Source organism: Syngnathus acus, chromosome 21, assembly GCF_901709675.1.
Source record: "Syngnathus acus chromosome 21, fSynAcu1.2, whole genome shotgun sequence".
Taxonomy (NCBI): Eukaryota; Metazoa; Chordata; class Actinopteri; order Syngnathiformes; family Syngnathidae; genus Syngnathus; species Syngnathus acus.
Genome location: NC_051105.1, coordinates 8,620,956 through 8,648,548, shown reverse-complemented (window position 1 = coordinate 8,648,548; position 27,593 = coordinate 8,620,956). Strand labels below are relative to the sequence as shown.

The following is a 27,593-nucleotide window of genomic DNA, read 5'->3' as shown; positions in this document are numbered from 1 at the left end:
GGTGTGGCTAGATAGGCAAGTTCACGGGGTCAAAGTACTGACCAGAGCATGAGCACATTTTTTTACTTAGTTTCGACTTCACGGCCTCAAGCCTGGTACGACACTATGACCAAATAATATCACCACACAAGTTTCGGAAAATCTCAGAGAAAAACAAACTTCCTGGTACAATCTAACAACAGAGAGTCAAATGATTGCAAAGAAAATAAGATGCATGATTGCTCAGAAGTATGATAAACTGTCTACGCTTGATTGAATATAATTACATAAAAGTGCTCCATGTTTGTTGCATAGGCTTCTTTCAAGTGTTCCTCAAGATAAGATGCAAGATGTTTATTTCGTAAAAATATGGTCCCAAGGCAGTACTGATGAAACACAGCCCAGCTATTAACTTTCTTGTTGTCTCTCTTTATTTTTAGATTGACTTGGGTTGGAAGCTTATCCAGCAGACAGGAAAGGACATCTTCAGAGGATTGCTGAATTACATTGATTAATTATAAAGTGTGATGAGACTGACTTCATTTGGAAAAATAGGCAAATGTATGTGTACTCCACAGAGTTAATTGAATTAGAGAAATAAAATTAGATATGATTGGAAAATCTTTACTTCAGCAAAGTCTGAACTAATATGTTCTACCAAGGCCCTCAGCTCAGCAGTCTTCTTTCTCCCTCAATAATTGCCCCATGCATCAACACTATTCATCAACAAATATACTTATCATATTTCTATTTTTAAGCAATATTTACTCTTTTTTTTCCTTTTTCAACAAAAAATAGCTGTGTTTGAGATTACGGAAAGGCCTCATTGTAGTCCTGTATTATAAACCTTATCCAACTGGATCCTAGTCTCACGCAATAAATATTTCATCCGAAACATGAAATGAGGTCTCACTGAAAATGTAAAATTGATGCAGCGCAAACACAAACACAAAAGCTGCAAAATGATGAGCTTCACTGGTGTAAACATATCCGATAAGAACGAGATAAGTCTCTGAGGAAAAACATAGACGATACCGGGGTTGCTGGAGGTGAAAGGACATTTCTTATCTACCTTTTCCGGAATGCTAATTGGTTGTGTTTCAGGAAATTAATCATCACAAGAGATGGAGGAGGAGGAAAGCACTGCTGTGGACCTTGGTGAGAAGTTAGGGCAGAATGTGACAACAATAGCACAAACGGACAAAATCAAATGCCTCTGAAATGAGTCCACAAAAAAAAAGAAGAAAAAAAGAGAGGAATAGAGAGCCTGAAAGAGAAACAAACCATTCCTGGATAATCGGATTTGTTGTGTGTGGCTGTTCCGCCCGCCTGACCTCACAACCTCCCTTCATTCAACAAAAAAAAAAAGTGTAATTAATGCAGAACTGGCTATAATCCTGGTCACGCCGTCATTTTTTCAATTGAAAGCAACGTCTTGTGGGACCAGGATATGCAGGTGAGCGTATCTGAGTCGTGACTATGAAGGACCCAGAGGGAATTGTTGCACTGGGAGGCCGCCGTCACGGCGAACAAGGGGGTGGCGTGACGGCGTCAGGATTAATTTTGAGAGAGTCGGGTAGCTGAGGCAGGCTGATAACATGGGTCAGTAGTCGCACAGACACCTGGACTCCGTATGTTGCTCTAGAAAGGGGCTTTAATGTACTGAGAGTCATGTGGATTTCTAGTCTAGTCCCAAGAAATTGGCGACGTGTGTCAGCGGAAGATCAGTTACCCGATGACGGACAAAAGAGAGAATGTGAGCCTGCCTCTTACGATAAGCAATGAATATGTCCTAAAAAATATATTTCAATCATTAATAACTCTCTGAATCAGCGAATCAGTGAGAAATTATTATATTGTAACGGGCATATCAAGTCTGCTGTGTTGACACCCACAACGGCGCAACAGCCATTTTTGTTTCGGTAAAAATCAACATTCTCTACAATATGTTTTGTTTACAATAAGTTACAATATTTAAATTGTAACTTAAGTTCAAATGTCAGCCCTCAGAGTAAACCGTAGTTGTGTGGTTGTGATGGATCATTCCCCGCTTAGTATGCTGTGCACAATTGGCCTGTGCTTGACTGGCACGGAGTGAATCTAGCAGATGCTTGTGGTAGAAATTACAGTGTTTTTCAGGTTTGCGTCAACATGGTTGTCAAAATATGAAACTTCCCCAAAAATATAAACCAAAAACTTCAACAAAAAGAATAGTATGAAGGCTCTTGCTTACCTGTGACGTAAGAAGCATAAATACTATTTAAACTGGACAGATAGGGATAGACAATTTTTGGAAAGGCCACAAGCGCACCAAAGTAGTAATATCTTTTTTCAATACAATTTATTTTGAATCAAGATCTGACCACAATTGGGTGGTAATTCAATTTTGAAATGGCATCAGACTGTATTGAATATACTGTATGGTATATTGGAAAACATGAAAGAGTAAATACCCAAGTTTGGTCATTTGTTTTCCATCAAGTCATGATTCTAGAATTTACATTAATCACAAAACCTAATTATTATCTTTGCCATTCTCTCAGTTTCAAATGTCAGAACATTCTGTTCGCTGTTCATTGACCTTTCCCAAACCATCAACACTGCCAACAGCGCTAATAATTTCTATCTCAAGCTGTGCTATCTTCAGGCTCCAAACAATGAGACAGTTACAATACATGGTTGTGCTTATTTGCGTGCTAAAATATGTGTTTGTGACATTATCAGTCTAGGAAATGGTGATTGGATGAGGTGAGAGAGCAGAGGGTGTGTGTCATAGATAGTATAGTTCGCTCTCAGGGCTATCACCAGCTAGCGTTAGCGGCTGCTAGTTCAGATGGGCGTGCATAACACTTGTGCTTTTGCTGTATTCTAGGATGGAGTGGAATATTTTGCCACCATGCTACTGGCCTCATTTAAAATATTTTCACACTCTTGAGGGGCTGCAGATAAAACCGCCACCTGTTGATTGCAGCGAGGCATTCCTGTTGTTTCCGAAAGCCACAATTGCCAATTGATTGACCTCAAGGTTGGACCATTATTGCAGAGTGCTAAAGAATCGACTAGCACACGCAGTCAGACCCGGATGTCTCACTCTTCATATTTTTAAAGGTGCAATCAAACCTGCGCATTTAGGCTGATTTAAGGGCCGAGTACAATTGTGAGAAGCAGCCAGACAGGGCGTAATGCTCGATTTGTGGACACTTGGATTATCGGAGTGAATGGAAAGCAGAGGCGGGACGACAAGAGGAGGCTTGTTCAGCATTTGTTACTGGAAATGATGCTTCCATTTTGAGAAAAGCCACTTTAACGGGTGACTTAGTTTATTGATTAAAGGGTGTTCTAGGGATTAAACCCTTACCTTATATTGATCCAGTTCGGTTTGCAAGGATGGGAAAGGAATAGTGCCGTCTTGGTCCTAATATTTTACTTTATACTTGCTTCACTTTGTATGCATGAATTAATTGGAAGCAAACCCTGTCTAAATTTAATCCATCAAGGCAAATTAATTGGTGATGTCAATTTGTGGTATTTACAAATAATGTCTGACATGCACCTGAGAGGCAGTGAGGTGTTTTGCAAACAAAGCAGCGCAACAGTCAGATAACTGACACACAATGGTGGATGCTGATTAGCTCGAAAAGAAGATGATTGAATGCATTTCGTCACTCACTCTGAGATGTTTTATCTCAAGTGCTGCAAGACAGACACGCACAGAAACAAAGTGCCTGCTTCAGCTTGTTATGAAGACACTATTTTGGGAGCTACAATTCAGGGCCTTGTGCATAATGTCAAAGTTTGATGAGAAGTGTCGCCACTAATTGCAAGCTTTAAAAGAATAAAAGTGCGGATTATTTGGGACGATGATGATGGCACGTTGAGGCAGTGTCAAAAATTATATTTACATCCATCACTTATTTATTTAACTTCAACAACATTCTCAGGGTCATCACTGTGTGTGTGTGTAAAATGACCCCTGTTTCTCATTTTACACAAAAGACAGAACTCTTGGTAATTTCAATTCACAAAGCTCTTTGGCCCAGGGATGATGCCTTTTCTTAGTTGTAGGCTAACTTTCTGCACAAAATGTACTAAGTTACCACATAGTCACGGATGGAAAATTTTGCTCAGGGCTTACACAATGTAAATAAAGTGTTGAGGAAAGCCCAAGTATCTACTTTGGCTTTTCTTTTCTAACCCCATCCCCAAAAAAACGCGACTACTGAAATGGTGAAAAATAGTTTTACCCTATATCTCAAAAAGTCAATTTGAAAGAGTTCTCGGTCAAGACATGCTTTGTCAGAATATAAACTGGAACGACTACCACTGAACTGTATGGATGCAATAAGAGGACATTTTTTCTCAATTATATTTTCCATTTTCATTCCAAATGCTACAATTCCTTCCAAAATTGAATCCAAGTTTATTTTTCTTGTCCCCGTCATTTTCCATTCCTATCGACCTTGCATACCCTTCTGCCATCAAAAGCAAAATTGAGTCCAGCATGTTTCACTGAAGGGGATTCTTCAATCGAAAAGATTCGACTTTGTCTCTACAAAAAAAAAATCTCACGAAGAAAATCCTGGCTTCGAACCAATTTCCTGAAACTCAATGACCCTTTAATGAGCGCAGCAAGAGTCGCTGCTCTTTCGTCTTCATGCTTCCATATGACAGATGATAGACTGAACGGGTGGGTTTGTGCTCACCACCTGACCGACTCTCAATGATTGTTATTATATGGTTCTGACCTCCTTACTCAAGAAATGACAGACCGTCCAATTTATTTCAGGGCAGCCTTAGTATAGGTGAGTGGATGATACACGAGTAAACCTCATGTAATAAATATTACTGTAGTTACCCGATGGGGTTTAAAGCTTCTTCAATATGGTATTGCTCTCGTTTTTTTTCTCCTGCAAAGTTGATTGCAGTAGAATCATATTTTGTAATTTCAAAGTGACTTATTCTACTTTTGGGTGTGTAAGCGCTTTATTAAAAAGTTCCTCAGCACCGGTTCATTTCAGCTGGTTACCCTTCAGTGCACACAACAATCTTTTTCTCCTTTCGTCTAAAGCCTCGATTTAAGAAGAAATTAAAAGGATGAAGTTCATTCTAAAGTCATTAAAAGCGGTTCAATTCTAAGAACGAAACTGATAAGGAGTAGAACACTCCAGCCTGCTGACGAATCACTATTCAATGGTCCTCTTTGTGTTAATACTGATTTGAGGGCACACTGTTGACATAAATAAGATTACTTTAATAATGGTGGTTACATAAATTACTTATAAACTATGAAGTCATGCACTTTCTACAGCGTTTGTTCTCATTTGGGTCGAGGTTCAGCTGGAGTTAGCCAACTTTGGATTGCTCACCAGCCAGTGCGCATCTACAAACTACACGTTCACACCAATGACAAATTTAAACCCTTCAATTAACACGGCATGCATATTTTTGAAATGTGGGAGAAAGCCAAAGTACCTGAAGTAAAACACACGCAAGCATATAAAGAGCATGCAAACTTCACAGAGAAGTTTTGGAAGAAGTGCTAACCGCCGAGGGATGGTGTTGTCAAGTTATAATTAATTCTGCACATATATTAATTGGAGAAATCTGACACAAATGACTATTTTGAAACGGGTGTTTGCATTTGGTAGACTCGATACAGGCATTTATTTGAATTGGAAAAAGCCAATGTTGACTTTATTCAATATTGATTGATACCGCCCTGATGGATTTAAAACTGCTACAAATAGGATTAATGTAGATTTTGATCATTTCTGTCATTTTTACATCTAACAATTTGTATCTGCAATTGTGTCTTGAAAACAAATTAACAACTCTGACAGCAAAAAATAAAAAGGGGGAAACAAATCCATAGTGCAGTAGAATTATTTGATCCAACACAGATCAAAAACTGGTCGATTTAAATTTCAACAGTCATTCAACATAACTAAGCCAGATAATATTTCGAGGAGATTTATTCATTTTTACATAACTTTCAACTGCGTCTTCTACAAAAGAAACATTTTCTCTGTACAATCTCATTGCAATCCCCCCCACCCTCACCCACATGAGCAGGCAAGAGGATTTGTACCTCATTTGTATGAGCTTTCTGCCATCAGTCTGCACCAGACAAGAATACTGTCTTTTTATCCCAAGGACAAACAAAATAGACATTTCAGACAGATGATTAAATTGAAATGTATCATGTCTTATCTATTTATACCCAATATTCAAGATACTGCGTTTGCCTTAAAACATAAAAAGACACACTAAAATGATTGAGGTTTCTGTAGTTAAGAAATTACTTTTTCAATTTTGAATTGGGAAATGTTATTTAATCACTGTTGGTCTAGCAGCTAGACTCTAGCTGAAGGTCTACCTCAAAGACTAGCGACAACAAAGAAATTAAATCAGACGATATTGTTTTCTGAAGCAAATGCGGTCATCAAGGTTGATTGTGTTTGTTGAGAGTTAAAGGTCAGTGTGGAAAAAATAAAAATAAATGAAAAAATAAGGCAACTAGATGTGTTTATTGAGCATGTCACTAAATGTTCCATCATTCAACAGGCTGGAGATTCAACGGAACGACATAAGTCAAGTCTGGAAAATAAAACACATACATTCACCATCTCCATCTACACAATCTCATTTAACTTCAACCAGTGCAGCCGGCACAACATAAATATTTCACAAGATGTGTTTTACAGTGCAGCCCCAGCTACATTTCACGAGAGCAAGTCCTCGTGGTTTGCTTTGGCAAAGAGACAAAATGAATTCGCTCGCGAAATAACAGCTGCAAAAAAGGGAGCGACATGAATGTTGATGATTCTTCAACTCCAAAAATTGACAGCACTGACCCGAACTTGGATAAGGAGTCAAGTCAGTGAATTTGTATTGTGTGAGCACTAATCATTTACTAGAACTTTCCAATATTGCTAATGCATCGTCTAAGTTACAATTTTGTCGATTTTTGTCGCGATGGAATTTTGGACATTTTCAACATTTCTTTCCATTAAGAAAAAAAATCCCTGTTGAACCAACATTTCGCGAACATTTCTGACTTTGAACAAACCCTGACAAACTGATCTAATCATGCATTTTGCTACATTAGCCAACAATCATAATTTCTCCACCCCTCAGTTGAATAGCAACCAAAAGACGCTAATATACGTCATTGGCAGTGAATGAGTTAAGTCTTAAAGAAAATCCAAGCTGGAGTTATGGATGATTTTAATACAGTCTATTTGGATTCACAGAATAAAATTAAACCAGAAGGCACGCTAAAAAAAATCATTGCAGTAAATATATGACTAGCTAAACTATTTTTCTGCAATATCTGGTGATTGAGAGTCGGATTAACATCTGCTGGGTCCACATGGTGGTAATTCAATGAAACTCTCAGACAGGAGGAAACGGGAAGAAAAACTGGATCCAAAATCAAACTCATCTATGCACACAACATATTGACTCTGTGTGAGCGCCGTGACCGCGACACCATGGGGCTTTTTGTAAATATCATTGATCTTCGCCTAATGGGTAATTCAATTCCATATTTCAACAAAATCTAATTTGTGGCTCCTTTCTAACTTAATTGATCTGCTTATTTTGAATTACTTTCGACACTTGTTGTGTTTCCCTTGCCACTTTTAAAAAAATCACAAACCCACACCAGAACTGCCAGCTCCGTAAAATCACTGGCAGAGTCTACGTTCAAGTCAACCTCATCTTCATCCAGCAGTCATGGACTCGACTTCCTTTGCGCCACCAGCAATATCCTCCACCGTAGCCGTCGCCACTGCTGCTCATTCAACCCCGTCAAACTTCATCTTGGGAAGAAAATCCTGGCTTCAAACCAATTTCCTCAAACTCAATTGGGACGAATCAGCAATCATCCTCATTGGACCAAAAGCAACCACGGCTTGGCCCTGGACGCTGGACCCACCTCCCTTCCCCTCACAAATCCAAGTCTAATTTCCTCTCTTTCGACCAGCATGTTAAACACCTCTCAAAGGCAGCTTTTTATTTTTTCTCAAAATCATTACCTACCTTCACCTATCTCCCTCCTCCTCTGACCACACTTACCCGCATACATATCCATGGCTCCTCATACCCTGAAAGAACCAATTTCAAAATCCTCCTCCTGACCCAAAATGCCCTTTTCATAAAGTAGCTGACTGAGTATCTCCATCAACACAGTCCCATTCCCGTCTCCTCCAATCAGAGCCAAGCACAAATCACTCAGAGGCCTTCTCCATTGCTTTTTGGAACTCCCACCCAAACTCTTCAAGACTCATCTATTTTGCACAACTTTCAAAGAGACAGTTTCTTCTGTTTCCTTTCAAAAAAATAATTTCCCATCAACTTGAATCGTGTCATTGGAAGTCCTGAAACCCATCACGACTGTGGTTTATATTTTTATATATTTTTCTCATTAACACGGAAACGTGGCCCTGACAAAAGACTAGACAACCTTGATGTCGCGACACCCACCGCCCATGATCACCATTAACACAATAAAACGTCTCATTATTTTGCACACTTACACCAATGACGTTGATATTTTGGCTAATTAAACAGACAATTTTCACCGTGCATCACCTTCTCAAACGTGTGCGCTGCGCCAGGGCAATTACGATTGGAAGAAAAGCCAAGCATGTTTAAAGTCATAAATGCTTAATGGGTTCAGGTAATTGGATTTGAAGAAGTGGCATGTTTGCTGAAGAAGTACCATTTGAGGGAAATATATGATTGGGTAAAATGTAAAAATCCTCTGCTGCAATTATTACTTCTAGGTGGGTTGTATTTAGATGGTGACAGGAGCGGTGCATCAGCAGAGAGCTACGCCTGACCTTCCCTGCTGTTGAGCGCATTACACTTCAATTAACGACAACGGCCTGCTGAGAGCAGAAGGAGCAGCTGCTGGGTACACATGGTGGTAATCCAATGAAAGTCTCAGACAGGAGGGGGGGGGGGGGAAAGTGAGGAAAAACTTGAGTCGCAATCAAACACACCAAGGAGACAACATTGCACATCTATAGACCAAGCAGTGAGTCCTGACCCGAACAGCATGAAGCTTTCACAGCACGCAAGAGCTAGTTACAAATATGCCCGATTTCGCCAAATGGGTAATTCCATTTCATGTGCAACAAAATCTAATTGGGGGTTCTTTTCCCTCACTTCATTGATGCTTTTTTGATCAATTATTATAGAGACTCATTTCCGTTTTATTTGACCCTTTTAAAATTTTGCGAATGTGCCATCTAAACATTTTACAGATTTAGGTTACGTGATAAAGTTTCATGAGAGGGACAAAATAGTAAGACCACATCTGAGGGTGACCAAGTGTTCACCCACAAAAATGATTAAATTAACATATTCAATTAATGCCTCTTGAATCCCTGATGTTATTGCGGTTTATTCGCCTGACTTCCCTGTAGGCAGCACGAGTTTACTTTCCTCTCAGTGCTGGTGTGAATGTGAGTGCCAACACAAAATAAGTTGACCCAAGCTCAATTTTTAATCATATCAATTTGTGGTTGAATGGAACTGATTTTGGTTATTTTAGTGTGACGCACTAAAGAGGGAATAGAAAATGCTGTGTATTTAAAATAAATAAAATTTAAAAATAAATAAATAGTCAGACGCTTAGCAGTGCAAAACTGACTGTCGCAAGTATAGAAAATAATTCTAATTAAGTCTCTATTACGAGCTATGCAATATGTGTACAATGTTAAGTCATGTGAAAAATGCAAGCCGAAAGCTGATAATTAAAAGCAAGGTTGTTTTTCGCCCACACAATGGACAACCATCTGTCAGAATGTTTTTCTACACTATCCATGTTGTAAGAAAATGTCACCTTGAAACTTTGGGCGTGTGACGCGAAACCCAATCCTGACAACATCATTAACATGAAAAATGTGCAACGATACATTTGTGCCGACAAGATTAAAGCCCCCCAACAATGCCCAGACCTTATCGGAAAACTTTACCAGCAGTGTAATTACGTGGGCACCAGCCAGCCTTCAACAACACCGTTGGTCTGATTGGATCTCACCTTGACTTGACCTACTTGACCCCAGGCGACTGAAACAACTCCGTACATCAAGACAAGAAAAAAAAATTAGCTAATCAGCTGATAAAGACTTGAGATAAAAATGTCTCGATCCAATTACACTTCAAAATAACTCCTTTTTATTGTTCCCTGCTGCAAAGGATGCAGCTTCTTGTAGGACATGGTGATCATTTTTTATGTTGCAAATTCTTCTTAAAAACTTTCCGGAACTTGTTCAGACTGAGTACACTTTCTGTGTAACTCACATTATAATGGATCTGATTAGTAAATAAAGAAATGCAAATTGTGTCAGTGAATCATTTAAGCCTGCATTCTGAAAAAACAAAACAGCATGAGCGTGTGGTTGTTTGTAGAATTGACTTGAAAACACATATTTGACTCAGCTCCAGAGGATTTTGTAGCATCTGACTCATCTAAATGTCAACAATCAAAATAGCTGCATATTGAGTATTTATGCATCACGTTCTCTTTTGTAGCATTTTAAAAAAGGCACGTTTGAATGAGGCTTCGAGTTGTGTGTCACGTCTGTGTAAAACCAATCATTGATGGGCTTTCTTTTTTTGCCTCGAAATCCTTCGTACTGACACGGTATGGCGAATCTTTATCCGTTTTGTGCCCCGAGGTTGTAATTCAAGGAACCAATTATTGAATCCCCATGAGCTTTGTTTGGCCCCAGTGTTACTCACCACCTGGAGCACTGGGTGGGTTACTCTTGACATCAGCACCCTGACGGCCTTAGTCAAGTTACTTAGACAACTTTAGCATGCGGTTCTCAAACTTTTCTCTATGTATAAATGACAAACGTCTTCCAAGTGTTAATTCTGACACTTAGAAAATTTCAGTGTGATTATATCTGTGAGTCAAAGTCTCATGAGGAAAAAAATAACATTCTGGCTAAGTTACTTGCTCAAGTGTTTTAATTATTTTTAAGGCTGTACTTCATTATAGCTACATAATATGCTTGTCTTTGAAAAGAAGTTTGTCAAATCTACCTTCCTATACAAAGTTTAATGGTTCGATGTAATTTGTAAGATGTACTTCATCGTTCGAGCCTTCGAACCTGTTTTATGCAGCCTTTTATAATGTCATCTCATTCAGCCATTCACTGTGCTGTTGCCATGGAGCATTTGCCAAGGAAATTAACACCTCGTGCACATTTAGATGAAGCTGTGTCAAGATCAACCTGGGCCTCATTCTGCACTAAGCTGATGCTATTAAAAAGTGTCAATCAAGGAGGTCACCACTAAGGCATAGGAGTAAAATTCACAACCCGCCACTTGAACCACTTATTTATTCTGTCAACACGCTATTAACTCAGAAATTGTGTATAAAGAATTTCCTGTCCCTACTGAGATTTATAGAGATGCCACTAAGCCATCTCAGGCTTCGCAAAACACCCACAGAAATTTGTACAATGTTTTCAATGAGGACAAATTGTTTTTTATTAAGACAATATAATATTAGAATTAAATTGAATTTAAAAAAATAAACAGTTGCGACATTGCTATTGCAAAGTAGTATAATACAGTCATACAAACTAAGAGTTTCACAACAATTATAAATGGCTCAGTAAGTTGAAATAAATAGTTTTTCCCAGATGATAAAGAATATATGCCAGATAGTATTCTCTCTTTTACTTTCTGTGTACATGCTGCTTCATTGATAAAAACACTACAGTTTTCTAACAACGTGTTGTTCATTGTAATCAATACCAAGGTAACCCTGTAACATGTTGTTAACATGAGTTTAGAAAAAGTGATGATGTCCATTCAGCAGACTGACTAATGAGCCAATATTGTCTATCTGTCAGCATGTGGATCGCAATTGATATTCATTTCAGTTATTAGGAAGATTTATAACTCAGTTCAATACATTCAGTAAATATGCTCCTATAAATTAGAACCAAATAATAAATGATTCAAGTATATAGCTTGTTCATCACATTAAATGCCAGTGGTCTTTCTTGCCAATTATAGTGAACCTGAACTACAATCGATGGACTCGCTAATCTAAATTCACACACCATCTGTAGCTTCTACACGCCTGTCTGAATGTTCCCTGGCTTGGTAAGACAGTGATTAAAATCAGCCAATACTCAAAGACAGCATCACAAAAAAATAATGATTTCCTGCTCCACTTTGTCCACCTCTCACCGCAATTCAAAGATAAGCTCTAGAAAGAGCCATAACGCACTTTTCTTGATTAAAAAAATATTTTAAAACAGAAAAATTGAACATGTGCACGGTTGATTTTTAATAAATGTACAGCCTAGAGGGAATACTAATACCTGGATGTTATATTGCTTTCTGAAAATGCAATGAACATTATTATTTGAACATTTTACATCTGACAATTCCATATAAATCAAAAGTAGTGGAATTCAATGCAGGTTGATAAAAACGCAATCTGGAGCAATGCATGTGGTGTTGCGGAAGGACAAACATTTGCCCAGCGATACAATTGGTATATTCCCTGAGGAAAGCTACAGGGAAATCCCATCAATCCATTTTCTGAAGCACTTGTCCTCATTAGGGTCGAGGGTGAAATGGAGCCAATCCCAGCTGACCGAACACGAGGCTGGCTACACCCTGGCCAGGTGGCCAGTCAATCACAGTTCACATATCGAGACAGGCAATTATTCACACACACATTCACACCTATGGGAAACTTGGAGTATTCAATTAACAAAAAAAAAGCATGTTCTGTGGATAAGGAGGGGAACTGGGCTACTCAGAAGTGAGATTGAACATCAGATCTCATGACTAACTAGCCCCACTGCGAATTGTTTTTTCCAATTTAATACCACAGTGGCCAGAAAGCCATTTGCTAAAACCAGGTGCTTGTAAAACTGGTTGTAATATGATCACTGTGCAAATGGATTCCATTAGGTGGTAATAGCATGTGCAAAATAATCTGATTTGGTCACAATCTTGTTGAGTGTCAGGGAAATTTGACAGTGACTTAGTGTAAAACAGCCCAAATGATGTTACCGTATAGCCATAGAAGCAGAACTACACATTTTTTACAATGCACCAGAGTAGTGGGGAGTTCTCTGGAAGTGTGGTCAAAATATGTTGCATGAGAGCTGGAAAAATAAACTTGTTCAAACCAGGCCAAAAAGGATGAATGCTTTAAAACAAACTTTGTCATGTGCTCTGAACGAATACAGATACAGTATTGTACAGTAGACATACATATGAGTGATGGGAGGAAAAAAAGAAAATTATTTTGTGATAACACATTAATGCAACATGCATCAGACAAACAGATGTCCAAAAAAAAATTGCTAAGATGTATCTGGACAAAGCAGGACATTATGTTCAAAGAGCTACGTGCTGTAAATTGTCTTTCTATTATGCATTGCTTTTCAAAGATTCACCAAGCTAGAGTATTTTGCCAGTCTGTAACATACCAAGCCAACAAACACTATGACCTGGCACTTGGCAATGTGTTACTCGGTCCTGGCTTCGAGCCAGGACATATTCAGTGACAACATGAGCAACCAGCCAGTTCCAGCCATTATCCAATTGTTTGAAAGCACACAGTCTGTCCTAATTGGATGGAAACAAGCTGAGAAACTCTATATAATAGCCCGGGAAATGAGGACAGAGAAAGGAGTCACCTACGGCTCCAGGTTGGAGCGTAATGAAATAATTAACCGCTATGGGATCTTCTCCTGTGGTGCACAAGGCAAAGAAGTTGCAAGTGTTTTCAAATTGCGAACATTTGTCAAGGAGTGAGGAATAAACGTAAAGAAGACCTGGCATACTGATTGATTCCTGCCGTTAGGACATACGGGGGGGAAAAGTGTCTTTATTGAAATGTCAGGAGCCTTCCACCCTTCACGAGAGACGATGGTTGATCTGACATCCGTATCCAAAAGCGGCGGAAGGTTTCATTGCACATAAAACATCCAAATATCCTCGGTTTGAAAATTCAAAGTCCGTCAGTTCTGCTTTCCGAGGAGGCAGGTTGCCAAGACTTGGTTGAAATAGTCTGTTCTTTCTCAAAAGCAGAATCTTCCACTATGCCAAATTTTCACTCTAAACATTTTCAAAATTGATGCGACGTCGAAGTCGACTGTAACACACACTCCGGCGACCATTTGGCTTAAGTACAACAACAAATCATTCTGCATGATGCTACACTCACTCATTCCAAAATAGAGAAGTTACAGCGCAAGGCCAGGAATGTGTTTATCTCGTTAAATTTAAACACCATTTTTACTATAAAGACGTAAAGAGAGCTTGTGATATAATAACCGCAGCTTGCCGGCAACTTAGCGGCTTTCAGTGTCAAAATATTCCACTTCACGGTTAAAGATACATTTTTGTCCTGCTATTTTTTTTCCTGGAAATTCTTATTAGTGCCACGCACAATCAGGAGAACGGCTACAGTGTGTTCCATAACAAAAATTAATTCTACCACGAAATTCATTTGTTGTACCCATTAATGTTGAGCACTGTAATTGGAGGGGAAAAAATGTTGCAATATTTTGACATTTGTTGTGTTCTAATTTGTGAATGTGTCAGAAGATGAACAATAAATTAAAAAGAGAACATTATGTTACTTTGCGCATCTAATCACCAACTTGGGAACACTTTTTTTTTTTACGTTATCCGGCATGTAAACTGAGATAAAGGATCAGAGTGAGAATTTTATATTTTTCTTATTTAACAGCCTTGATCCATTTATGAACGCTGCATTAATTCATGAGCTTTAAATATTCATTAAAATACCTACAAGAATTCTCAGAAGCAAGATAGTAGCGCCAAGTGGACAGTATTCAAAAAAAGAGCTTTAAAATGTAAAATCCCATTTGCGGCGTCTTATCGCAGGGAGTCTGACAAGGAGCAAGAATGGCATTGAAAAGTGAATCATTTAAAATAACTTTTCTTTGAAAAGCGACTCCGCCGGGATGACACGCTCTCAGACGGCACTTTTGAATAATACTTTGCCGTTGTTATTTACGGAATATTAAATATTTTAGAGTTTCGAAATCTATATGAGGCAAAAAGGCCGTCGCTGGATATTAAAGCATATTTTCACTCCAGGTGTTCTCTTTTCTTCTTATTAAATCTAATTGTCGGTGACGTCTAAAAGACAGCAGAATAACAAAAAGGAAAATGTCAACGGAAAAAAAGGAGATCTAGATGGGAAACTGAGGGGGAGAAAAAGAGACCATCAGGGGGAAAAGCGTAACACTAATTCTATTACTGGCGGGAAGATTTAGTGAATACAGCCAGTGATCCAGAGTTAATAGGGGTGATGGAAGAAGGAGATCTAAGGAAAAGACCAGCGGGCTGACAGTCCTGTGCTTGGGATTTGCGACAGCCTCTTCAAGTGCCTTGCATCTGACTAACACCCAAAGAATAACCCATGTGGCCGGCTGGAAGAAGTGACAGACAAATAAGGCGGCTACTTGACAAGGACCCCCGAGATAAGGCACGCCGAAGCCATACTTTTGTATTCCGAGAGGGGCAGGGCGGTGATTGTAATTGAAAACGGCTCGGGTACGGGAGGTCAGCAAATTCAACAGCCTGAGCAACGTGCTTGTGTTCCAAAAGCCAGGCATTGATATTTTTTTGTTGTCCCCAAAAAAATACATCAGTATGACTGCCTTTTTTTTTTTTTTCTAAATGTAGAATAACTTTCCATCAGCAACATACTGTATGTGAATTGGCAATCGCAATCTACACTTATTTGTCAGGCACAAGAGGTGTATCAAATATTGCAACGTGCAATGGAACAACAAATGAAAGTCGAATACTGTGGCTATATAAAAAAACAAAATGGTTTGTTTCATCAGAGCATCCAGCCAAAATGAACACTACTATACCTACAGTGAAGCAGAATTGTGGCAGCATTATGCTTAAGGCCGGACTTATTTATTTATGGATTTATTTTTCAGCTAGAACTGGGGCCTTGAGGGGAAATTGGCAACGCCCCCCCAAAAAATAGTTTTTGTTAAAGCTGTCAGAGTGATGATCTGTGGAAAAAGAAAAAAAGCCCTTTCTGGTCTCATCTTGCTCCTTAAATCAGATTTTCGAGAAACCACTGTGGCTGAGGAAAAACAACCAGAGTCAGAAGGCTTGACTGATGAGTTCTCAAGCATATCGCACACAACAGGCATCTAAGAGAATCAGAAATGACTTGGAAGGGATTTTTTTAATTGATTTTAAATTTCCCCAAAATAAAATGTTGTGTTATATATCTATGGCAAATGAATCACGGTGGCCATGGCTCACATCAGCTTATTTACACTTACTTTACGTTCCAAGTGAATCCAACTCCCAAAATGTTACTTTTAAACCACATTGGGGTTTCATTATTCTGGTCACGCAAGCCATGAAGTGGATGTCACAACAATTCCATTCTGAGACCCCCCCCCCCCCCTCTAAAAAAAAAGCATTATATGAAGCCATCACAGAAAAGCGGCATTTTCCTTTATCCAGGTAATTCCATCCTTCAACAAACACATTAAAATTGTACTCTTTTTTTTTTTTTTTGATGCAAATGCACAAAAACATGCACCCTATCCCTTATTTTCCCACCCACAGGATACCTAAGAACAGTGGGATTTAAATTGGGAAGCAATCCAAGGGATATGCCCCATTGAATATTAAGATCATATGCATTTAAAACCCCCAGTTAAAACATCATAAAGATTTTTATTGGAATAACTGTTAAAGTTATCCCAGGTGAAGTCATGCCACGCTTCAGTGCAGCTCTTTGCTTTTACCGGGCTGGGTCTCCCAAATATGAATATGAATTAAAAGCTCATATAAGCAGCAACTTATGAGGGAAAAGTAACTTGCACGACACACACTCTGCAAGCAAGTTGATATCAGCAGAGAGCCCAGAGGGGAATACAATATTAAATACCTTTTTTTTTGCCGAAAAGATGATTTATTTTTTTAGCCCCAAGGTAATCTTTTTTTCAGTTTACTTTTAAGGGGTTGTTTGTAGTATATAAACTTGTCATAATTTACGTGCACGTTGCAAATCCTTGCAATATCGCTGCAGCTAATAAACAAGGTCATCCAGCAGCAGTCAACAAGAATATGCATATGTAATTTGATTAATAGAAGTTTTCAAGGAATGTTTACGCTATTATGGAACATTATTAAAGTTAAATTGAGTGAAAGTGATTATCATAATTCTCTGTCTTTAATGACTGCATGGCTGATATGAAACTATTCAAGGGTATAATGGCCTTTTGTAAGATGCTATTTGCTCATGTAGGCCTACTGCTGACACAAATGATGGAAATTGTGATTTGGAATTTTTCAAAAGTTTGCTGCTTGTTTTGGAATGCAGCACAGGTGAGTAACTTTAGTCGGTCATCCTTTTTCATTTAAGTCTTCCTCTTCTATCTTGCATTCGATCGTCTGGATTAGCTTCTCCAACACCAATTGTCCTCATGTCTTCTCTCGCTTCATCAATCAGCCTTCTCTTAGCCTCAGCATTCTCCCGATAGCCTTGTCCGAGCCATCTAAGTCGTCTCTAACTTTTTTTTTCCTCCCAAAAAAAAAATCTAACCTTGGCTTGAGCTCATTCCTAATCCTATCCATCCCAGTGACTCCTAAAGAAAAGCGACATTTTCATTTCCGCCAGCTCTGCTTTCAATCGTTTCTTCTGCACCACTGTCTACAATCTGTACATCATGGCCACCCTATCCATTGTCTCTCAAACCTTCCCCTTCGTTCTCAAAGACACACTTCAATCAAAGAACCTCTCACATTTTCCCCCATCTGTTGCCAGCGTTTCTTCACTTCCACCGTTTCGCTGACGCTCCACACCTCAATTCCTCCCACTTCTCAGCCTTGCTAATTCACACATATTCCGTTTTAATCATTCCTCTCCTCTCCAGCAAATGCCTTCACCTTTCCAAATGTGTCATCTGCAAACACGATGGTCCGTAGGGATTTCAGTCTAACCTCATCTGTCAGCCTATCCATCACTATTGTAAAGAAGAAGAGGCTTAGCACTGATTCCCGATGCAGTCCAACCTCCACCTTAAACTCCCCCTGTCACACATCTCATCACTATTCTGCTAGCCTGATACATATCCTGTACTAATCTAACATACTTCTCTGCAACTCCAAGACTTCCTCATGCAGTATCACAGTTCCTGTCTAGATACCCTGTCATCAGCTTTCACGACTGTACATCCACACAAAAAAAAATGGCCACCAGCTCACTTTCCCTCCATTCCTCAGGAATATTATCACCCTCTTGGCTTCTATTAAATAACCTGGTCAAAACCCCCGGCAACCACATCTCTTTGCTTCCATACCTCGACAGGCGTCGACTGCCTTTCCATCATATATGTACATATATATATTTTATGGAGTGGAATATTTGGTTAATTAGCGGATAATACTGGTAACTTTGAATGTACCGTATTTTCCGCACTATAAGGCGCACCGGATTATAAGGCGCACCTTCAATGAATGGCCCATTTTAAAACTTTGTCCACATATAAGGCGCACTGGATTATAAGGCGCATAGAATAAATAACTCAACGTTGCTCAAACGTTAATGCAATCACAATATAGTAACACTCGAAATAGTGAAAATAATAATATATCAATAACTCAAACGTTAATATCACACAACACACAAAATAAACACGTAAAGCTTACTTTAATAAATTAGTCCTCATCCACGAATCCATATTGGTCCATATATAAGGCGCACTGGATTATAAGGCGCACTGTCGGCTTTTGAGAAAATTTGAGGTTTTTAGGTGCGCCTTATAGTGCGGAAAATACGGTATCCATAATAGTGAGAGGAAATGAGAATATTTACTTTGCAAGTCAACAGGGGCCACCCCTAAATTTTAGCTTAGAGGAAAGTGCACTCCTTGTGAAAATAAGTAAATAAACATGAGGCTGGAGCCCTGTGTGATATACAGTATATACTATACGCAATTAAATGTTAATGACATCTCACACAAGGGGAAAAAAAAAATTACGAGCAAAATGCAAAGCGAGACGGGGCGGTGGTTTTCCTAATAGGAGCCGGCAATGGACTCATCTGTTGCAAGTGGGAGTTCTTTGAACACATTGGCTGCCATATGCAGTGTTTTTGCAAAGACGTAGTGCGCTTTTACTATATGGAATGCAATGTAATCTCTTTGCCTTGGCTGCCACTAATGTGGCCCGATAGCTTTATAAAAGATTCATTTGCACATAAAATCTCACACACTAGTACAAATTCTCCATGTCGCAGAATTAACTCACACTAGACAAACATTTAATTTCAGGGGGAGCTGATTTCCATCCCATTGTCGTTATTGATAGGAGGCTTGTAATGGAAAAACCTTCAAAGTTGCTGCACTCATAAGTCAAGGTACACCTGTAATAATTTGCATAATAAACTCAGCTCGATGAGTTTTTTGATTGACTTGAATAGTAGACAAAAAGAAGCCAAGGAATAACAAAAGTAATGATGATCAAAGTCCCTTCTATGTTTCAAACCAAAGCTGACTTAGTTCCAGATTTTTCAATTCTAAGCAGGTTCGAAGCAAAATTGAAGGGATGACGCCACCCCGGCAATTTGCTGGGTAGTATCAGCAAACATCAGAGGCCTAATGAAGCTTACGTGAAAGACACTTTGCCCGCCCTCTGGTGTTACAAGCAATTGGACTCGGATTCTGTCTCATCCTCTCTGCAATTGGATCCTGTGTGAAATGCTCAGACTAATAAATGTTAGATCTATTTAAGTCTCTCGTTATCTTTTGCTGTCATATAGCCTATAGAGTCTTTTGCACCATGAATCACTTTCATATAGATATTTAGATGGGTCAGTATGGAAAGTAATTGTCAAAATTACAATGCATCATTACACTGAATATACATAATTGTAATTAGTGGGTGACCCCTGCTTGTTTCTCTTTAATGAGCACAATCATGAGGTCATGGGAAACAATAAAAATTGAAAGACAGAATGTTAGAAATGGAAACAAGTCAGTGTTTTCTTTTTTGGGCCAGTTTTGATTTGAAAGCCTGTTGCCATATCTTACCCAAAGTGTGACAATCACCTAAACTGTATTTTAAGCAGGACTGCTGAGCTTGTCTCTTACATGCAGCTTTTTATTTTTTGGATAGGCTCGTTATCCGCCTCAACATTTGACCAAAAAAAAAAAAGCTTTCCAAAAATGTTTCTTTGTTCCTTTGTGTCGGTTTTAAGACTTTTAATGACCATATCGCATGGTCTCAGCTAACACATTGACGTGCTCCCGATTTAGAGTAAAACTTCTTTCAGATTCTGACGATCGGTAAATTATTTCTAGTCCAATCTTTCCAAGTGGAATTACTCAGACTTGTTACAATCTCTGAAACTAACATTCTATTCCATTTTATCCTACATTTATAAATGCATTACATCTTAACCCACACTTACCTCCCAGGTTTATGAAAGAAAAATGATAAAACCTGTTAAACATGGTCAGAATAAAGACAATGGGGGAAAAAAGGCGAACAATACCCAAAAGCTTCAACTCTCAGATCTCAGTCTTTCCCGTCTTTCAGTAGCGAAAAACACAGCCTGGGGTCGTTTGATACAAACCGCAGTCACCGTATGCCAATCAATAATCAGGCCGGGTTGCAATTAGTAACATGGAAGGCTTGTGAGATTCACGTCAGTTCAATCGAACATCGAGGCGGGCTACTCATCCGAGTGATTCACAACCCAACAGTTTGTCCCACGCTGAGCCTGAATTCATGCCGTCGATCTTCTTTATATGAAGCATTCAAGGTTGGAAATATGCATCTGTCAAACGTCCCCCATTACCCTGGCTGCCTGTCACACCTGGGGCAGCTCACAAGCAGCCGGGGAGAAAAAAAAAAAAAGACAGAGTGGAACTGTCAGGAAGCGAACCCTCAGTGGACTGAGAAGGCACCAGCTTTCCCCGTCTCTCCGGCTCTAATTTCTGCCAAACTCTGATATTTTTCTGGGTCCCTTGCCGAGTGCTCGGTTAATGACAAAGGGGCGAGTAGCTGAGACAGCTTGCTTTCCCCTCAAAGAGACGATTGTTTTATTTATTGCGATGAGACACTTTCTAGTATGTCGCGTATTCATCTGAGGAAACTGAGTGCTGTTGAAGAAAGGCATGAGTGGGGATGCTACGAAAAAGACCTCCACATTGAGGACTAACAAGGAAGACGCCAATGTACCTTGGTACAATACAACTAAAAATAGAATTAAAAAAAGTCTTTAGTGGGTGATGGATCATCATCCGAGCTGCAACACAAAACGTGTTGATGATGACGATGCCATTGTGTGTCGTCTCACCTCGACAACAGATGTCTTTTCACATCACAAAGCTATTTCTCTCATTTAGCCCGCCCCGCAGTTCAAGAGAGCACAATAGACTCTGTCATGAATGAAATATAAGAACAGCGCTGTATTACTTATGAGACTTAATGTAACTTTGCTCTCAGCCATTTTCAGGTTTCATTTTCATGCATCAGTGTGTGTGTTTTCCACAGCAGCCGGTGGAGCATTAGAAGAGTGGAGTTATCAGCAGAGGCCACCTTTAATCAAACCAATAACGTTCACGTGAACCATTATGGCAAAAAAAAAAAAAAAAAAAACCATCTTCCAGGCCCTCTCCAGATAAATTGGAGGCATTACTAGCCCGCCAACACCACATTATTCAAATGACACCAGGAGTTTGGCAGAGCATTTGAAGGATTCCAGATTTTCTTTTTCTCTTCAACTTTCATTTTTGATGAATTTAACGCAAATTCAGAATCTTACGTGGCTTGAAAAAAACATTTTCGGTAAATGCTATAAATATGACTGAATAGCAATGTCACCTTTGTCATGGCCTAACCTTTCCCCGGTGTCACACAACCGTGGACTTCTAATCATCTCCTCATCCCGTTTCTCAAAGCAGAAGAGTTAATGTTCCGTGCACAGCGATTTACACACACTGCCATTTCGACTACACACGTGTCTCCTCTCTGCTTTTCTTTTTACCTCTTTATTTTCTCACAGGTCTTCCTAGTGCAATTTACAATCCAGATCAGAGCCAATCAAACATGCACGGAGGAGAATGAAATCTTGCAGCATAAGTCATATGAATATGAAGTCACATCGAATCAAAGTAGGTTTGATTTCCAACTTCAGTTGAGAGCCGCTTTAGGTTGGCAAGAGTCCACTCAACACCTGCTGATCCGACCTGAGCTCAAGTCAGAAGCCCCTTCCATGCAGCAGCTTTGATGATGCTGATTTATCACCCAGTCTTCTTCCTCTCTACAATCTGAAAGCACTTCTCATCCTCCCGCTCACACAATTCAAAGAAGATTGCTGCGGTTGTCATCGCCGCACTTCATAAAGCCATACTCGGACGCCTTGGCTAAAGGTATGAAACAACTTACCTCGCGCTGTCCCTCCGAGCTTAACGTCTAATTCATCACGGCAAAACAGCGCAGAAGAAATCAATCTGTGTGCACTCGGCCAGTGAGCAATGAGCTTTGCGGTGTTGCTGCACCTCAGTGCAAAGTGAATAAATCAGCAAATAAAAAAAAAAAAAGGTCTTACCTGAGATCTCGGTGATGCTGCTTGTGCTGCCGCCGTTTGTAACTGATCATATCTCTGCAAGTGGGACAGCATCCGAGAAGAGGAGGATGGAGAGGATGCAAGGAGAGCGAGTGAGGAGAGGGAGTGGGAGCAGGAGGAGCTGATGGAAAAAAAAAAAAGAAAGTGGCAGTGGGCAACAAGACAGAAAGAGAGAGAGAACGGAGAGAGCAGTCATGCTCTCACACGGCGCCGCGTTACACTGAAAAGGATGTTCTGGCTCTGGGAGGTGCTGCTACCCGGCCAAATGACATCTGCGTCTCTCTCCAAACCATTGGCTAAGAGGAATCATTTCCTAATAAGCCATTTCTTGCTGTGAACACCCGACACACACCCGCCCCCTCCCCTCCCTGCAAACGGGGTATATATGCAAAAACACATGCAAGTTGTCTTTATGCAGCCTTCAAAGATCTTTGCAGCCCCTCCCCTTTTGCTACTCACTGCTATTCTTTTTCATCTGGTTGCTCTCTCAAGTTGTCCCCAGTGCATTGCACAGTCATTTCTTGAAATTGTTGCAGGATCCATGTTCTTGTTTTGTCACCAAAGAAGACAATTGGGAGGATTTTGTAACTGCTATAAATACTTTTGGCCTCACCCAGCCAGCTGGGAGAAGATAAATCGGCAACTCTAATGAGAAAAGCCCACGGATGAGTTGAGTTTTTCATTTTTATGCAAGTTATCCAAATGTGTGAAGATACTTAACTTCTTATTTGAATCTAACAAGCTCATCTGTTGTTAAATTCATTCCAAGTATTGAGAGCAACATAAGCCAATTGATGTAAAATATTGTCATGGGAATGGAGAGGATGTCCACCATCCAATTTTGTTTTCTTTTTCCTTGTACCTTGTGTTTGACTTCATTTCCTGCCCTTCTGTGATTCCTCCAGCAGTTATTCCTTGGTGTAACCACAAAATGGTTGACCCGACAACAGAACACATTACTGATCAGTCAGAGGCCACGGACAAAATTGTTCTAGCTTGCTGCTAGACTGCAATGTCCTCGTATTGCAACGTGTGTGTGGGTGGGTATTTCTCCCGTGAAAAGCTTCTTCTTCTTTTTTTTTTTTTAAAGTGAAACCTGATGTGAAAAGAAAATTAATTGCAGACACATTATTCATTCAATGCTTGTGAGATTAATAATCAGATCTAATGGTGCTTGGCAGTCAGCGCATGACTCGACTCTGGTTTGCATAGTGGAACACTGATCTAATCGCAAAGTATTTTTTTTCTTCTAATGTGTGCTTGAATACAGGATCCACTTTCACGAGCTATCACAGCGATCATATCCACCCACATGATCTTTTAAATAATTTTATGCTATTCATGTCCACCTGAAAGTCACGTAGTGATGGCCGACACTGTCACTAAAGGTGTCACAGTACTCATCAGGAACCATTATGGGGGTCACTGCCTAGCTGAAGGACACTTGATTGTAGTCTGAGGGGAAATCACAATTAGAATTTTTCTCAGTCCTCCACCAGGGTTTGTATTAGCCACACACAATTCGAATATCAGAATTTTTGTATCCAGCCAAATTGTCCTGCGGGAAAAAGCTGGAGCATGCGGTTTGCACAAAAAGCAGAATTGAAGATTAAATTGACCGCCTATGTCACAGGTGTCAAACTCAAGGCCCGGGGGCCAGATACGGCCCGCCACATCATTTTATGTGGCCCGCGAAGACAAATTGTGCATCGAATTCGTGTGTCATTACTCGAATTGCAAATTGTCTTTACTTTTAATAATATCTTTTTCTTTTATATTTGACCAGTTTTGACTCGTCTGATTTGAAAATGAGTTATTTGTCAGTTTGTTTTGTAGCTTTTACTGTATATAATATGAGGTGCTCATACATTTATTTGGGTTGACAGTCACAATGGCCCTCCGAAAGAAGCTAGGACTACAATGCGGCCCGCGAAAAAAATGGGTTTGACACCCCTGGCCTATGTGAATGGTTGTTTGTCTATGTGCCTAGTGATGGATCGTCGACCTGTCCAGGTGTACCTCGTCCAAGGTCAACTGTGATAAAATCTAAGAGAAGTGATAGAAAATGGATGTTTGGAAGTATAAATGTATTCGATCGGTAGATTGTCTCAAAGTGACCTCTCGCCACCTATAACCCACCAAAAGCAGTTCAATGGATTTAGCACTGCAGGGCTTTATATTAATTTTGCCATGTATCAAATCAATTTGCTTTATACACGACATTTACTGAACACAAGCATGGACACATAAATTTTTTTCTTTTAAAGTAAACAACACAGACACAAGCTGACAGCATTGGGCAGTGACAACACAGAAGTAAACATATCAAACATTAAATACGGCTTATTTTGGCCTTAAGGTAGGCAACCTCGATATTACTTTGTTGGCTCAGCGGTGTTTGCTTTAATAGTTTGTCTTATAGTGAGTTTTCCCAGAAATTCTGATGTAATTTGGCAGATGGTTTGTGAAATATTTGTTTTCCTACTGATACAGTTCGCATTTGATTCAGTTGTCTTTGAGACATTGAGAAAAATATCATTGTTAGGTAATGTCGGCGCAACATGCTATCCAAAATTACAAGGCCACATCTAGCGTATGCCCCTTTTTTTTACCGACAGGAAATTCAATTCATTAACCAGTGCCAGAGTGATCATATTTAATATGTCTGAAATTCCACCACCACGTCTATTTCTGGTCAATGTAGTCATTAAAATGTAAATCCCAGCTGTCATTAAGTCTCAAGCAGTTCACATCTTCCTTGACACTTACTGCAATAGAGAAGAAGGCTGATACTTACCATTTTTTCTCCATCCCGCTCCCTTGGTCAAATGACACGGACGGTTCGGTGATGAAACGCTCCGTCTTCCGTCACCCAGAAAAATGTGTAGGTAGCATCATGGTGCGAACATATGTGCTACAGGCGTGGCAAACACAAGAAGGAAGTTCTAAACAGGTGAAATGAATGAATTCATTGGACTCAAGCCAAGTGACACAAATACAACCACACCCTTGAAAAAAAATCAATAAATACATCACATACAAAAACAACAATGCACTTAGTAAGTCACATCATCAGATATCAGATCAGATTTCTACCCACTTGTAATCCAGGAATTAATTGTGGCACGATGGTGGCAAAGTCATGATCTAGCATTAGTATGAATGCACACCTAAAAAAAAATAAGCCTTACCGTGAGAGACGTCCAAATCTCAAAGCAGTATTTTGGTGAGTTGAATAAAAAATAAAAACACAAAAAACGTTTCCACAGTTACTTATTGTACCCTTCTATAATTATTGCTGAAGACAAACATTGTCCCTCACGACTCAACAAATGTGTCTATAGTGGTGTTTGCTGTTCCATCACGCAAACCAAACATTTGCCTGATATTTGTAAATAGGCGTCCATGTAGAAAATATTTAACAGGCCCTCCCTTGGAGCTGAAAATGAATGTCAAGACTGCATAAAATACAAAATGAGACATGACATTTTTTTTCTTGAACAAAGTTCACCCAACATGACTCCAAACTGCATTGTTAGCACAAACGCCAGCAGTGTTGCCACCTTAAACCCAAACATGTTTTCATTCCAAGTGGGAAAAGTCTTCACTCGTGCATACAGAAAAGGAAGCGCAAATGCTGCTGCTTGGACTCATATCAACCAGGAGCGCCATGCCGACTCAGCGAGAAGTGAGCATAAACACCCCAGTTGATTATTTTTCACGGAGCAACAGCAATCAAACGAACAAACCCCTAACAATATGATGTGGTTAAAAATAGTGTCAAATACTGACAGGAAGCAATAAAATAGGACATACTGCATCGAAATGGCAATGGAACGGTAGTTGTTCCGATAAAAAATAGAAAAAAACCCTCAATTAAATCCAAAATCTTAGCAGTCACAAAAAAGCAAATTGTTCTCGCTACAACTGCAAGAAATCCCTGACGATGAGATGAACACATGAGCGGCAAAGCACCGCACCTAATGCTGTTTAATATGCATTTGAAAACAAAACCTCAGTGCCAACTATACAGCGGCTTAGAAATTTGCCCGAGCCAACAGCTCAACTTCCAAGACGTCCAAGCCATTTATTTCCTCTCTTGCCATGTCAATTTCCGTAAATGTTAAAATAATTTATTTCCAAGGAATTTAATTTTTTCCCCTTGTTTGTTTGCTTCTGTGTGCGTTTTTGTTTTTTTTTCTTCCGGTTTCCCGCTGAGGTTCCAGGTCAGACGCTTTCAAATGAAGCCACTTTGAGGCAGCAATTAACAAGTAACAGTAATTAGATTGTACGTTAGACAGGCATCTGGTGGGAAATAATAATCCCTAAAGATGATGATAAGGAGTGAGCAGCAATAAAGAAAAACAAACAGTAGTTCAAAATTACATTGATAACATCGCACGGTGTCACTTCAAGCGATCATAATTGTTGAGATAAATTAAAAACAAAATGAGCAACTGCTTTCAAGGGGCAAGTAGTTTAGAATCAGCGCAAGCAAACAATTGTATTTTTTTCTCAGAGTCAAGTACGCAAATTAGAAGAATCTATGTTGTTATCCCGCCATATGCCACTACTCTTAAGATTTGCGAAAAATGAGATTTGATTGAACTCAGCTCAGAAGTAGCTATCATTGCAGTAACGCTCACACTTTAGCCTCTTTAGCCGCGACTAATCGCACGAGTATTACAAGGCTAGGCCTTAATTTAAAAATGAAATTCATCCTACCTAAATTACAATCGAGATTACCCGTTCATGCAATGGTTGGCAATTGTCACCATGGTTACTTTGATGAACGAATTGTATTGTTGAAAAAGCTCTCATGTTGGCTATTTCGCGTCCTCCATAATTGCATTTTTGATAGCCTTCTTTTGTTTGATACATTTCCAACTTTTCTATTGTGGCATAATTGGCTGAGCTTGTGATATCCCTGGAGAGTTCTCGTCGTTCTCTTCTGACATCCTCCTGCCAAACT

At 39.5% G+C, this 27,593-nt stretch overlaps 1 protein-coding gene across 2 annotated transcripts in view; it reads right to left on the bottom strand.

The window, feature by feature from the left end:
- Positions 1–22,861, bottom strand: part of thsd7ba (thrombospondin, type I, domain containing 7Ba) — an 86,580-nt gene extending 63,719 nt beyond the window's left edge. Inside the window, exon 1 of one of the 2 annotated variants that reach the window (XM_037239271.1) lies at positions 22,604–22,861. The gene's annotated coding sequence lies outside the window, so the exon portion shown is untranslated. The remainder of the gene's footprint in view (positions 1–22,603) is intronic. The other variant, XM_037239272.1, reaches the window with a different exon arrangement.
- Positions 22,862–27,593: the final 4,732 nt, after the last annotated feature.